General features: G+C 43.1%; 1 pseudogene; it reads left to right on the forward strand.

Annotated features, from left to right (window-relative positions):
• Positions 1-2,582: 2,582 nt before the first annotated feature.
• On the forward strand, positions 2,583-15,076 carry LOC103231587 (complement component 1 Q subcomponent-binding protein, mitochondrial pseudogene; annotated as a pseudogene).
• Positions 15,077-15,330: the final 254 nt, after the last annotated feature.

Consider the following 15,330-nt stretch of genomic DNA (forward strand, 5'->3'; position numbering starts at 1 on the left):
TTTTGCAAAGTTGCATATATTTTAAAATACATAAATTAAATATACATATTTAAAATTAGTTATTTCTATAGTTTTTTTATTTTTATATTATCTCATATATATCAAGTAGATAAGTTAGGGATGGCTTGAAAAAAATAAAGTTATGAGGACTCTAAATCATTCCTCCTTTAGATCACAAAGCTTGGTAAGAGTCAGCTTTTTACAGCCTAAGTCCCAGCCACTGTGGAAGCCTTTTTTGAGGAATGAGAACTCCAGTGAAGGATCGGCCACCTCTCGTTGCTGTTACACACTAGCGTCCCAAAAATAACGTATCTCTAACTGATCACACAGGTTTAATAACCAACACATATTTGATAGATTTAATTATATATTTATTTTCATTCTCATTCCTAGAAATGACAGTCTTAATTCTGACAGTGTCAATGTTAAAAATCAGCACTTGTTCTTGTGTCTGAAACTGACAAGTTTCATTTCACCCATGACAGCCTACTGCTGTCACACAGAAAATATGATTTGAACTTGGATCATTGATGTGAAAAGCAAATGTCACTGCTTAGAGGGGCCAAGTATATAACATCCAGTTAGGCAGAAATCACTGTAATAATGTCTCTTTTTTATTAGAGTAGTGAGTGTTGTCAGGAAACAGTGTTACCATCCTTCATCTTCAAAGGCCCCCAACACTGATACACACATCACTGAACACATCCTTCCCAACAGTATTGTAGCATTTACCTTCAGTTTGACTGAATTGTATGACACCTGTGGTTTGCAGGGACTTATTTAAAGTTATCTTGTTAGCCAGAATGTATGTATAATAGAAATATATTTATAAAATTGTGTAATAATTCATAGTACAGCTTGAAACATTTGGTGTCAGGTTAAAATGAGTTAGTTTTAGACTGAGTATAAATGGCAGACATGTAAAGTGCATGTTGGTGTACACATGCCGGCACGCATAGGGACAAATGGTATAGGAACTGGGTATACGGGAGCTTTTAAAAAGCAGAAGGAAACAAAACTAAATTCGCACTGTTAGGAGAACTTACAAATAGGAAATGTTCATAATTATACGGAGAGTTTCGGAGAAGAAAAATTTGTTTACAAACTAAAAGACCTTTCATATCTTTTTCAAAACAGGTCAGCCTTTGATTTGCTGGGTGAGGGAGCTCCATTTATGAAATCCTAAGCCTAGGCAGGACTGGCTGAGTTTCTGGTTGGAGCAAGCATGGGGACACAATGGCATCTCTGCAGGTGATGAAGTGCTCCAGGCCTTGAACTGAACAGAGTAGGACTGGGTGTTCCTGCTGGGCCTACCAGTTGACCCAGGCTTGCCATGGTATCCAGGATCCATAGAACACATCGCCTGCTCCCACCCACACCTGGACCTGCCTTCTCTGCAATGGACTGGAAGACAGGGGCTGGTCTCCACACAGTTCAGCCATGGAGCATCTTGTTTAGCATTTGCTGCCAGATCCCAAGGCATCTCAAACAGAAAAATGCCAGGTATAAAGAAAGGGACACAACAAAAACTCTCAACTTTTAAAATTTAATTTAAAAATATCAGTTAAAGAGGAAAACAGTTCCAAAAGTGCTTTTTAACCAGTTTATTTTAATTCAAAAAAAAGGAAATAAATATTAATTTCCAAGCTTTAACTGTAGAGCTAAAACTCTTGCTTTTGAGTCTGGTTCTACAGGCAACAGAGACTTTTTTTTTTTTTTTTTTTTTTTTTGGGCAAAAAACAACTCTTAATGATCATCTAAAACTTCGAGGTTTTGGTTACTATAGAATGAGGCAAGAACTTAAGACCCATGAAAGCTATCTTTGTGCATGATCTTTCTACTCAAAAAATAAAAAAATAAAAAAAATACCCCACACTATTTACAGTCATCTTGCTTACCGCTAATTTGGCAGTGATTTTCATTTTTTGCTATTGTTCTATAGTCACATTAACTCCTTTAAAATATTTCATTTGTTTTTAGAATATTTCATTATACTACATAATTATAATGACAAATGGCAGTACCATAAATAAGTTTGGCATAAAAACAGCTGGCTCAAGAGGAATGCACAGCACACCTGTTGGAAAATTCAACCTTGCAAGATGAAACACCAGGAGAGAAGCCCCAGTGGTGAGTGCTGTCCCACCAGGTGCCTCAGGCAGGGGCACAAGCCACCTGAGCCTGCAAGGTGATTAAGTGGAGCTTGCGTTTTTTAAAAAAATTTCCACTACTCTATATTTATCTATTCTAAATGATTTATAATTCAGCACATACTTGCTCATTGGGAAACTAGCTATGGCTATAGGAGGCAAGAAAGGTAGAGTCTAATAGCAAGAAAGAAGTTTTCCAACATTTTGAAGACTGATCCAGAGACTAGTTGACGAAGACACACCAGACTTCATCTCTGGAGGAAACATAACAGGCATAATCTTATTCCCTGTGATGCCACGAATGAGGAGAAGGACTGGAGCTCCCAGAGACTTCCTGTCTCTCCCAGCCCAGAACCCCTTTCTCTGAAAGGATTGGTGAAATAGTTTTATTCTACACAAATGGATATCTCTCTGGGGGAAATGACATGAGACATGCTTCAACTAATGTCCAGTGCCCCTGCCACCCACAGATGCTACCAGAAGGTAATGGGTGTGTGCAGTGGACTCAGTGGGGGAAAGCCTCTTTAGGAAGGGCTGTGTCTACAACTCAAGTGAGAATGTGTCCTACCAGAGGTATTCAGAGGCCACTGCTAGACAGAACGGTATGGGGCACCCAGGTAAACAGGAAGGAAAGGAGAAAAGCAAACGTGAGTTTACTCAACACGGAACATACTCTCTCAGAAGCATAGGCACAAAGTTATACCACTACTTTCTAGAAATGCTTTCTAGCATGCTGGTGTGCATTTTATAAATGACACATGCTTTTTCTCATTTTTCTTTCAGTACATCACTTATATGCAGCATTTCTTATCTCTGTGAGAGTAAAAAGATGCCCTTTGATGAAGAGAAATCTGCATTTGAACCATTGATTATGCAATAGTGCATAATCACTCTCCTAATCCCCCAAATAACGTGGTCTAATGAGAGCACGAGATGGGAGAGTGGGTTTCTTATGAAGCCCTTTCCTCTCCTTTCTTCCTTACTGGTGCAGCTGTCTTTCTATTACAAAAGTTTTAAGCAACAGAGACTCACTTTGTAAGCCAACCAGTAACTGTTAGGGCATGGGCATGTGACCCAATCACGGCCAATGAGACACACAGGAAAGTGTCTGCCAGGGCATTTTTGGGATAAACTCTTCTTCTGGATTAATCTTCACTCCACTGTTGCTGCATTGGACATTGTCATTGGGAATCCAGTATCAAAGCTCTCAGGCACCAGGTATAAGCTAAGAAAATCCTTACAAAATTGGCCCAGAAGCTCGACATTGTTGAGTCGTTAAAACAATACTGGACTCCTTGATGTTGAAAAATACAAACTTCTATTATCTTGGACACTGCAGGTCAAATATTCTGTTACTTGTGGCAAGAAAATCCTAATTCCGTAAGCAAAAATAAAGAAGAAATGGAGCACAAATGCTTTCCTAACACAAGATTTCTAGGAACCACAGACTTTCAGAAAATATACACTTAGCAATATAGGTCTATACATGGAAGTACAGAAGCCATATAACACACCTCACACCATTTTCCCCAAGAAAATGTTTGGAGCAATTGTAATATGTAGAATTGATCCTAAAAATGCAATTTATAAGGAAATATTAAAATGAGGTCTAGCTCTTTTCAATGGCTGCAGTGAAGGGGCACAATCTCGGCTCACTGTAGACTCAACCTCCCTGGCTCAAGTGATTCTCCCAGCTCAGCCTCCTGAGTAGCTGGAACTACAGGCAAGGACCACCACACCTGACTAATTTTTATATTTTTAGTAGAGATGGGGTTTCACCATGTTGCCCAGGCTGGTCTCAAACTCCTAGGCTCAAGCAATCCACCAGCCTCGGCCTCGAAAAGTGCTGAAATTATAGGTGTGAGCCACTATGCCTGGCCAAATCATTTTAATATACTGTACTACTTAATGAAATCTAACTGTTCAGAAGTCCAGCCTAAACATTATAAAAATGTTGCAACTGCACTCTCACGCTAATAATGTAAATCATATTCACTGCAGATTTGATTAACGCCCGGAAGATGAGGGTTGTAATCCCGCAGGTTTCCGTCTGTTTTCCTGACTTTCCTTAGTGGCCTCTCTCTCAACATCTCTCAGAGTAGCCGGTCTTGGCATTTCACAGAAAATCATTCAATCTCTCTCTAAAATACTTTCAAAATAGTCGTTAAGAAACAAACATTTTCACAAAGTTATCCAACTCATCTTTTAATGTTTTCCTTGAAGAAGACGAAAATGCCACCATCAGTCATGGTGGCTTACAATTATAATCCCAGTGTTTTGAGAGGCCAAGGCTGAAGGATCACTTGAGGCCAGGAGTTCAAGACCAGGCTGGGCAATGTAGAGGGACCATCTTTCTAGTATAACATTATTAAATTTTTTAAATGCCACTATTTCACATATTTAGACATCTTTGTCACTATTGCTCAATAGAAAGGCCTGTCTTGGTTTAGCAGAATTCCACAGGATGCCCTTTTATTTGGTAAAGTGGGAAATACTGGGATCTGGTAGCTCATTCATCTAACTGCTAAAATAATACCACTCACGCCACACTTGGATTATTAACTTTTCAAAGAATTTGAAAGCCAAAAAAATCCATTTAACACTAAAGTTGAAAGTAATTTAAACTGTTTCATATTAAGAAAGCCTGTCAAGGCAGGGCGCAATGGCTCACGCCTATAATCCCAGCACTTTGGGAGACCTAGATGGGTGGATCACCCGAGGTCAGGGGTTTGAGACCTGCCTGGCCAACATGGTGAAACCCTGTCTATGTTAAAAATACAAAAATTAGCTGGTTGTGGTGACACACACCTTCAGTCTCAGCTACTCTGAAGGCTGAGGCAGGAGAACTGTTTGAACCCGGGAGCGGAGGTTGCAGTGAGCTGAGACCGTGCCACTGCACTCCAGCCTGGGGGCGGAGGGGAGAAGAGAGAAAGAGAAAGAGAGAGGAAGGAGGGAAGGAGGGAAGGAAGGGAGGAAGGGAGGGAGGGAGGGAGGGAAGGAAGGTCACAATCCTGTTGTGCTGTAAGTGTTCATGTTCCAGCTTTTTGCCAAAAAACAAAGACATCCTTTCCGTATTACAAACTATTCCCTGACCATGTCACAATCTTTGTTGCATGCATTAAAGCTTTTTGGGTGATGATAGAAAAGGGTGTGTTTTGTTTTATTATTATGACCTTCAAAAGAGTAGCAAGTTATTCTGTTATACTTCCAAAAACTGTAGCTGGGAAGAACAATATAGCAGAAAATTATTTTCAAGGACTCAGAAAACAAATGCATGGTACGTACTACACGTTGTCAGTTAAAATAGCCAACCATGGTGAAATCTCTCTGTGGGGAAAAGTATGAATTTTTACAAATGCAAACGTAATGCTACTTCTCTGGGTATAACCACAGTAACAATGGCACAGAAAAATATGTCAGAACCAGAGGAAAAATGGGGTTATATGCTCTGAAAATAAAAGCCTCCTATGGATTCTCACTCTGAGAGTGCCTAGAAATAAGAAGCTGAGTTTCATCGATAGCAGCACGAAACACAGAGTGGGAAAAGCAGGAAGAAAGTTCTAGTAGTGGCCCAAGCTCAGTGGCCCACACTGCTAACCCTAGAACTTTGGGAGGCCAAGGTGGGTGGATTTCGGGAGTTCAGGAGTTTGAGACAAACCTGGGCAACATGATGAAACCTTGCCTTACCAGAAAAAAAAGGAAAAAAAAGAGAGAAGAAAAAAGAAAAGAGAGAAAAGAAAAAAAAAAAAAAAAAGAAACTTCTAGTAGTGACAGAAGTCAGTTGCTTTGACCATGGGATATGATGTCAGAATTTCAGGAGTAACAGAAACAGCAGGAAAGCAGACAGACAGATGGCAGAGATGTTTGCTGGAACCCTCAAGCCCTAAGAAAGAGTCTTGAATATGTTAGCATCACTTTTGAACACTTTAGCGACCACAGCTCTCAGTCTGTGAGGAAAAGTCCTGCTGGCCATTGAGACTGGTGTGACAGACTGTCCTGCTCTGGGAAATGTGGAAGGGCTAAAATGGAAAAACCTAGGCAGGGATGGTTTGGCTTCCCTGGGCCACACTGGAAGAATTGTCTTGGGCCACACATGAAATACACTAACACTAATGAAAGCCGATGAGCTTAAAAAATGCAAACAATCTAATAATGTTTTAAGAAAGTTTATACATTTGTATTGGGCTGCACTTAAAGCTGTCCTGGGTCACATGTGGCCTGCTGGTCAAGGGTTGCACAAGCTTGGCCTAGGGTTTCTTGATGACATGAAAACTGTGATAGAGCATTCAAGTCCAAAGCATTGTTTTTTCACAATAGTTTTGGAGAGTAACCAATTCGCATTTTCTGCGTGGTTGTTCAAGTCTCACAAGAAAAGAACCCCTGAGAAAGCGCCAGCTTCTGGGATAACAGCGTAAGTCACGCCTTCAACCTCCAGTCGTCTGCAATGAACAAGGAGAAAACAATCATGCTTCCTGTGGCCACCATGACACCTTTATCACAGCCCATGGGCCACGGAGTGACTCGGGCCCTGTCTGGCTCTTTCTTAAAATGTGCATTTTCACAGCACATGGGGGGCAGTTGCCAGTGACGCTTGCTACTTCCCAAGGGACCACTTCTTTTTTTTTTTTTTTTTTTTTTTTTTGAGACGGAGTCTCGCTTTGTCACCCAGGCTGGAATGCAGTGGCGCGATCTCGGCTCACTGCAAGCTCCGCCTCCCGGGTTCACGCCATTCTCCTGCCTCAGCCTCCGAGTAGCTGGGACTACAGGCGCCCGCCAACTCGCCCGGGTAATTTTTTGTATTTTTAGTAGAGACGGGGTTTCACCGTGTTAGCCAGGATGGTCGATCTCCTGACCTCGTGATCCACCCGCGTCGGCCTCCCAAAGTGCTGGGATTACAGGCGTGAGCCACCGCGCCCGGCCGCACTGATGCATTTCTAATACCAGGATGAAAACCAATACAAGACCATGGAGAGAAGTGACTTCTCAAATGCTAGTGCCTTGCAGATGTTGTGGCTGAATCTGTTTTTTTAAGAGACAGAGTCCTGCTCTGTCACCCAGGCTGGAGTGCAGTGGCGCAACTTTGTCTCCTGCAGTCTTAACCTCCTGGGCTCAAGCACTAATTCTCCCACCTCAGTCTCCTGAGTAGCTGGGACCACAGGCAAGTGTCACCACACCTGGCTAATTTTTAAAACCATTATTTGTAGAGATGGAGTCTTGCTAATATAGCAAGGCTGTTCTTGAACTCCCAGCCTCAAGCGATCCACCCACCTTGGTCTCCCAAATCGTCAGGATTACAGTCATGAGTCATGGCACCCAGCCATAGACTAAATCACTGTCCTAGTTGTGACCTCAGGACGCCTCAGATTTGCCATGTCAGAGTTTGCATGGTCATCTGGTTTAATGATGATTAAACTGCTGTTGAAGATGCTTCATAGCAGTTCTTAAATTACCATGATGAGACATTAGCAATCGAGGCCCTCAAAGAGTTGCCCCAAATAAGTATAAGACAACGGAGCCTCTCACCAAAAAGATTCCCCCAGACTCATTTAAATACAAAAGGTGGTTGCGTGCAGTGGCTCATGCCTGCAATCCTAGCATTTTGGGAGGTGAAAGTGGGAAAATTGAGCCCAAGAGTTCAAGACCAGCCTGGGCAAAGTAGTGAGACTCTGTCTCTACAAAATGTTCTAAAATTGCCCAGGGAAGGTGGTGCATGCTTGTAGTCCCAGCTACTCAGGAGGCAGAGGTGGGAGGATCCTTTAAGCCTGGGAGATGGAACTCAGGAGGCTGAGGTGGGAGGATCCTTTAAGCCTGGGAGATGGAGGCTGCAGTGAGCTGTGATTGTGCCCCTGTGCTCCCACCTGGGTGACAGAACAGAAGTGCCAGCCTAATGTCAGTTCTTAAAGGACAGGGCTAACTCAGGTATTTCTACATCACCATGAAGAGCTCACGGGGGGTGGTGGGAGGAAGTAGATACTGAAGTCATCTTTTTCAGAAGTTATCACCTGTTTGTTCCAGAAAAGATTAAAATGAGGCATCCCTCTCCGGGTGTCTTCTCCCCCAAACTCCTCCACAGCTTATTTTAAGATTCCAGAGCAAAAACAATAGCAGAGTTGTCATGGTCATAAATAACTGATGGCCACAAATGCATGATTATCAACATATGATCATTTATATTTTAAAGTGGGGTGTACCAAATTAGTAAAACATGCATACACAGGTCAACAGAGGTTGCCGTAGAGATGGTCAGCTGTATTGCACCCAGTTTTATTGTTTGTCATTGCCTGGAAGTACATTCACTGTAATTCTCAGCTTCCCAGAATGCTAAAACATGCATGCACACACACAGGCTAGACAACAGTCGAGTGTCACGTTCCTATAACATTTAGGTGATGCTCTTATTTCATTTGTGCTCTTGCAACCATGAAAACTCACAGCTGCAGGAACTCTCTGTTCAGAGTATTATTCAACTCATTACTTTTATAGCTGTAGAGAATGAGGTCAAAGCCAGAACGGAGGCTAGGAGGAGGGTTCTGACCAGAACCCAAGTGAGCCCCTTTTCCTGAGGGTAAGATGTTATGAAAAAAGACACCGGGCCACAGGGTGCAGTGGCTCATGCCTGCAATCCCAGCACTTTGGAAGTCCGAGGCGGGGGGATCACCTGAGGTCAGGAGTTCAAGACCAGCCCAGCCAATATGGTGAAACCCTGTCTCTACTAAAAATACAAAAATTAGCCGGGTGTGGTGGTGCATGCCTATAATCCCAGCTACTCGGTAGGCTGAGGCAAGAGAATTGCTTGAACCCAGGAGGCAGAGGTCCAGTGAGCCAAGATTGCACCATTGCACTCCAGCCTGAGAAGCAAGAGCGAAACTCCATCTCAGAAAAAAAAAAGAAAGAAAGAAAAAAGAAAAAGAAAAGAAAAAGACACCTGGGAAATGCAATCGTCAGACCAAGGAAGGATTCTGTGACATTTGAGAATGATGTCTATCACACATAAAGCACCATTTTTAGGACATTACAGAGCTCTGGGATGTGAATTGTTCTCTTATCTCTAATGTGTTCATCTAAGTGCTTTAAGAGTGCAAGTATTATTTTTTGAAGCTATACTTGCAGTGAAATTATTAAGTGACAGCTGTAGTTTTTCAAATTGTGCTTCCAAAATACACATATAACTCCTAATTTCTTGAGAATACTCATAAAATTCTAACTTAAAAAAAAACAACCAGACATACTTTGCACAAATCCTACAACAATAGACTGTTGGAGGAAACGTGAGGGCAGAGAGCAGAAGGAACGTTAGAAGAGTGAAAAAATGAGAAACATCACAGCATTCCAATGAGAAATTAAAGATGTCTCTTCTTTCCTCAAAAAGCTCTCTGGAGCATGGTGCAGTGGCTCATACTTGTAATCCCAGCACTTTGGGAGGCTGAGGCAGGAGGATCACTTGAGACCAGGAGTTTGAGAACAGCCTGGGCAACATAGCAAGACCCCCATCTCTACAAAAAATGCAAACATTAGCTGGGCGTGGTGGCTCATCCCTGTAATCCCAGCACTTTGGGAGACTGAGGTAGGAAGATTTCGTGAGCCCGGGAGTTCGAGGCTAGCCTGGGTAACAGAGGGAGGTCTTGTCTCTATAAAAATAAAAAATTAGCCAGGTTTGGTGGCACATGCCTGTAGTCCTAGGTACTCGGGAGACTGAGGTGGGAAAACCGCTTGAGCCCAGCAGGTCAAGGCTGCAGTGAGCTATGATCGTGCCTGGGTAACAGAGCAAGAGAGTCTCAAAAGAAAAAAAGAAAAAAGCTCTCTGGAGAACACAGTAGCTGTGGATTCAGTGCACTCTTCTCGCGTGCTCAGATCCCTTTGCTGCAATTAGGGCTTCAGATGTAGTCAATGCCAAGTAACACATGCACTGAATACATTTCCTTATTATCTATTTAATAAAGTAAATCCCATCAAGGTAGCCTACTTGCTGGGATCTGATGCTACTGAGCAGTTCCCTAGCCTATTATCTCCAAGTTTCTGTTGCAGCTTTCTGCTGAGTTTTAACATTAGAAGAGATATAGCTTTGGAATATGATTATTACAAACTCTTCATTCTTCAAATGTACAAAATAATCTTTTTTAGTTTCTTTTCTTGTCAATAAAGTGATTCACCTAAAAGCTGGCTATTTCCACAACAGCACAATCGTAGGCTTTTGGTGTTTCTATGTCCTGTAAAAACGGGATGGCAGCCCTTGGCTTTGGCGGTTGTGGAAGATAGAAACAGTAATGGAAGAAGTACACTGTACCGGTCAATGCAGGTGATGTCCCTTCTCTTCTCCAGCAACAGAATAACAACCTTCAGTTTTTTGATTCTGGATGAAGACTGGCCAGGAATGGTGGCTCATGCCTGTAATTGTAACACTTTGGGAGGCCAAGGCGGGTGGATTACAAGGTCAGGAGTTTGAGACCAGCCTGGCCAACACCCTGTCTCTACTAAAAATACAAAAATTAGCCGGGTGTGGTGGTGGGCGCCTATAACCCCAGCTACTTGGGAGACCGAGGCAGGAGAATTGCTTGAACTCGAGGGGTGGAGGTTGCAGTGAGCTGAGATCGTGCCACTCTAGCCTGGGCAAAAGAACAAAACTCCATCTCAAAAAAAATAAAACAAGAAAAGAAAAGACAACTACCGCAAATAGCTGAAATTTGAAAAAAATCATAGAGGAAGTCAGTTAGCTTTGTTAAACTGGTTGCTTTCAAACCTCATGCCAGAACCACCAATAAAGTAGCAATCCCAGCAAATTTGCAATATCTGCTGCCTTGCCCACCCTGTGATAGAAAACCCTTCACAAACTAAAATGTCATTAATCCCACCATGGCAGGGTACAAAGAGGTAAAGCAAAGGAATGAGACAATCCAGAGCAGGGGTCCCCACCCCTGGTCTGCAGACCGGTACTTGTTGCCTGTTAGGAAGCAGGCAACATAGCAGGAGGTTAGCATTGGGTAAGCCAGCATTACCACCTGGGCTCTGCCTCCTGTCAGATCGGTGGTGGCATTAGATTCTCATAGGAGCACCAACTCTATTGTGAACTGTGCAGGTTCTTCTTATGAGAATCTAATGCCTGATGATCTGCCACTGTCTCCCATCACCCCTAGATAGGACGGTCTAGTTGCAGGAAAACAAGTTCAGGGCTGTCACTGATTTTACTTTATGTTGAGTTGTATAATTATTTCATTACTCATTACAATGTATTAATAATCATGAAAATAAAGCACACAATAAATGTAATGTGCTTGAATCATCCTGAAACCATCCTCCTCAGTCCCTGTCCATGGAAAAATTATCTTTCATAAAACTGGTCCCTGGTGCCAAAAAGTTTGGGGACTGCTGATCTAGAATAACTAACTGATTTCTAGAGTTTACCCTACCCACATAACTTGCTGCCTTGAATGATAGCAATACATTTCCTTTCTTCACTTTTCATTTATTTTTATGTTTTGAGACAGAGTCTTAGTCACCCAGAATGGAGTGTGGTGGCACCATCTTAGCTTATGGCAGCCTAGAACCTACTGGGCTCAAGCAATCCTCCTGGCTCAGCCTCCCAAGTAGCTGGGACCACAGATGCATGCCATCATGCCTAGCGAAATTTTTTTTTGGTAGAGATGAACTCTCACTGTGTTGCCCAGGCTGATCTCCTGGGCTCAAGCGATCCACCTGCCCCACCCAAAGTCCTGGGGTTCCAGACATGAGCCACCAGGCCTGGCTCACATTTCCTTTTCTTTTTTTTAAAGCTTATGAATACGAATATAATCATATTCATTAGAACTGAAAAGTGAAATGTAGTTTTCTTTTCTGTAAACAGATAAAATTGCTTTTAGGCATATGTTAGAAGAAAGGGTGTGGCTCTGGAGAGAAGATCTAGCTAAAGGTACCCCTACTTTCTACAAGAACTTGGGCAATATGTCCAGCCTCCTGAGCAGCTGCTCTATCATCTGTGACATGAGAGTGATGAATACCACATCCCAGAGCGTTATCACAGAGGACAAATGAGAATCTACCTGAAAGCCCTTTGTAATTTCTGAAGTCCCATATACATTATTGCTTTTATGAGATTAGAGCAGTGCATAGTTTTTAATAATTATTAAAGTATTTTGGTGACTTATGCTTGTAATCTCAGCACTTTGGGAGACCAAGGTGGGAGGATGGCTTAAGCCCAAGAGTTCCAGACCAGCCTGGGCAACATGGTTAGACCCTGTCTCTACAAAAAATACAAAAATTAGCCAGGCATGGTGGTGATGCCTGTAGTCCCAGCTACTCAGGTCACCTGATCCTGGGAGACTGAAGCTGCAGTGAACCATGCTCACGCCACTGCACTCCAATCTGGACCACAGAGTGAGACCCTGTTACCAAAAAAGAAGAGTGAAAGTCAAGGGAAGGGAAGGGAGGGGAAGGGAAGGGGAGCGGAGGGGAGGGGAGGGGAAGGAAGGGAGGGGAGAGGAGGGGAAGGAAGGGAGGGGAGGAGAGGGAAGGGGAGGAGAGGGAAGGGAAGGGAGGGGAGGGGAGGGGAGGGAAGGGAAGGGAAGGGAAAGGAAGGGAAGGGAAAGGAAGGGGAAAAATGAGGTTAAAGCTGGAGAGAGGGGCAGGAAAGGCAGTAGTGTTACCAAAATAACACAAAATTTGCTGGCTTCGGAACAATTTCCTTTTGGAAAGAGAACAATCCTCTCTACCTCTGCCCCATTACCAGCTGGGCACAGAGAAGCCTACTGCCTGGGAAAGAGAGAAGCAGAAAATAACCTCAGCCAGATTAGTGCTATAGAAAACCAAGACCAAAATGTTGTCAGGTTCTAGGGTAAAAAGAAGCAAGATTTCAGAGCTGTTGAGAAGTTAGGATGTAGATTTTCTATGGCAATAGGAGAAAAACTGGATGGTCCCCTTGAAACCCTGGTTTCAAATATTGTTCATTTTTAACAATACCAAAAAGCTGTATTTACACTTAAGTTTTCTTCTATGGTGTTGTTACATATTGTTTTTACCATTTTATAGAGTAACTAACACAGGCAGTGATCAGATCAGTGGGGTGGCTGGTGAATGAATGCATGTGGACCATGACCAGCCATGCATTGCATTCTATGGAAACTTTAACTGAAGATCCAGAAATAGTGAGGGCTTACACGCCATTTCTGTAAAGGTCACCCATGTGCTACTCATTTTCCCTGCTTTTCTATTCCCCTTCTTGTTTTCATCTGCTTTCCTCTCTTTATAATTTCTGTATCTCTCTCCCCATCACCTTATTACACTGAAATAATGAGCAATTTTTAAAAGGTGCAACAACAAAATGTTTTAAAACATTTAAATATGCATGCTGGCATTCATTTTTGTACAGTTAAGGAAACTTTTTTTTTTTTTTTTTTTTCCCCCGAGATGGAGTCTCGCTCTGTCGCCCAGGCTGGAGTGCAGTGGCCCAATCTCGGCTCACTGCAAGCTCCGCCTCCCGGGTTCACGCCATTCTCCTGCCTCGGCCTCCTGAGTTGCTGAGACTACAGGCGCCCGCCACCATGCTCGGCTAATTTTTTGTAGTTTTACTAGAGACGGGGTTTCACCGTGTTTGCCAGGATTATCTCGATCTCCTGCCCTATGATCCACCCGCCTCAGCTTCCCAAAGTGCTGGGATTACAGGCGTGAGCCACTGCGCCCAGCCCAGTTAAGGAAACTTTTTAAATGATGAGGTTTATGTTGGCACACACGCAAACAAACAACAACAACAACAAACCATAAGGATTTCACATGATGGATTATCTTTTTTTTTGGATTTAAAGAATTATACAAATCCAACAGTGTTAAAAGTAATAAATGTATGTATGTGGAGTTTTTACAATCCGTGTTCCTGTCCCTTAGTACCTGGGATTAGAAACTTATCAAAGCGGCTTAGCCCTGGGTCGCCGTTTGCCTCCGCACGCGTTTGCAGCCCCCTCCGCGACGACGCCTCTGTTGCGCTGCGTGGCAGGCGTGCTGCGCTCAGCCACTGCGGGCCTCCGCGCTGCCGCGCCCAACTCGCCTTTCCCGCAGTTCCCGCAGCGGCGCGTGGGCCACGGGCCTGGCACTTCTGGCTGCTCAGAGTGTGCGCAGGGTGTGCAGGGCGGTCCCATCTCCTGCGGTCTGGAGGCTGTGGCGGTAGCGTGGCTGCAGCATGTCTGCGCACAAAAGGAGACAAAGCTTTTGTTGATTTCCTAAGTGATGAAATTAAAAAGAAAAGGAAAATCCAGAAGCATAAGACCCTCCCTAAGATGTTTGGAGGTTGGGAGCTGGAATTGAATGGGACAGAAGCTAAATTAGTGTGGAAAGTTGCCGGGGAAAGGATTACTGTCACTTTCAACATTAACACAGCATTCCACCAACATTTGACGGTGAAAAGAAACTCTCGCAAGGGCAGAAGGTTGAAGAACAGGAGCCTCAATTGACATCCACTCCCAATTTTGTGGTTGAAGTTATAGAGAATGATGGCAAGAAGGCCCTTGTGCTGGACTGTCACTATCCAGAGGCTGAGGTTGGACAAGAAGAGAAGGCTGAGAGTGACATTTTCTCTATCACAGAAGTTAGCTTTCAGTCCACTGGCGAGTCTGAATGGAAGGATGTTAATAATACCCTCAACACAGATTCCCTGGACTGAGCCTTATACGACCATCTAGTGGATTTCCTTGTGGACCAGGGGGTGGACAACACTTTTCAGATGAGTTGGTGGAGCTCAGCACAGCCCTGGAGCAACAGGAGTACATTACTTTTCTTGAAGACCTCAAAAGTTTTGTCGAGAACCAGGAAAGTAGACAAACACTGAAAGCTGTAGTATTATGGCAGGTGTTAGCCAGTGAACCAATCCTACTCTGAAGCCAGATACATGTACTTTGAAATGATTATCCTAATATCATAGGGAAAAAATAGCAAATTTAAATAATTTCTTTTGCACTGTTATTTGTTATCATTTGTTTTTCTGTAAAAATCCATTATTTCCAGATTTTTGTATAACATAATAGAAAATAAAATTGGTTTATCTCCTCCCCAAAAAAAGTTAAGGCAAAAGTTTGAATAATTACTGAGCCAAATAAGCTTCTATCTCAAGAAATGAGAAAAAGAAGAGTAAAGTACATGTGTATAAGTTAGGAGAAAGCACTTCTGCTTGCAGCCAAGGTGCAGCGACAAGGACAAGACT

Source organism: Chlorocebus sabaeus, chromosome 5 (genome assembly GCF_047675955.1).
Source record: "Chlorocebus sabaeus isolate Y175 chromosome 5, mChlSab1.0.hap1, whole genome shotgun sequence".
NCBI classification, from domain to species: Eukaryota; Metazoa; Chordata; class Mammalia; order Primates; family Cercopithecidae; genus Chlorocebus; species Chlorocebus sabaeus.